Raw genomic sequence first — 652 nt, forward strand, 5'->3', positions numbered from 1 at the left:
GAGTTTGATCACCGGCACTCACTTGGTGAAAGGAGGGAACTGACCCTTTGGTGTTGTACTCTGCTCCCCACAGATGGACACCCCCCCACATGTTAAAAAAAAAACAAAAGGTATAATTTTAAATGATCTTTTCTTTCATCATGAGGTTTTTTGATGTTTTTATTTTGAACCACTTTCTGGGGTTATTTCCTAATCGACGAAGACCCAGGAGTACGCACAGATGTTGCGTCTTCTTTCTCTCCCCCTTCTATGTCTACCAAGAGGACTACCATTCCTCCTTTGTTGTGGATGGTGGGAGAGTCCCAGTCCCCAGTGGTACCCAGAACAAAAATTACAATGATGAAGCAGTAGTGAAAATAATCTTATGTTCAGGGGGGTAATCACCACAACATAAGGAACTATATTAAAGGGTTGCAGCAATTGGAAGGTTGAGAACCAGTGCTCTAGATCCTTAAAATTCAGCAGGCTAGAATCACCTGGGTATCTGCAGAGAGGCACCCTCGTCCCACCTGCAGCAATCTGCTGAAATCAGCCACGTGTTCTGTGTTTATATAGAGCAAAACCATAGAATTATCATAAGCATATTTGGCTAACAGCGATTGGTCTAGCCGAAAACACAAAGGGACAGAGTTTGGGGACTTTCCATGAGCTC

This window comes from Alexandromys fortis, unplaced genomic scaffold, assembly GCF_014885135.2.
Source record: "Alexandromys fortis isolate MF-2015 unplaced genomic scaffold, M_Fortis_MF-2015_v1.1 scaffold_267, whole genome shotgun sequence".
Classification (NCBI taxonomy): Eukaryota; Metazoa; Chordata; class Mammalia; order Rodentia; family Cricetidae; genus Alexandromys; species Alexandromys fortis.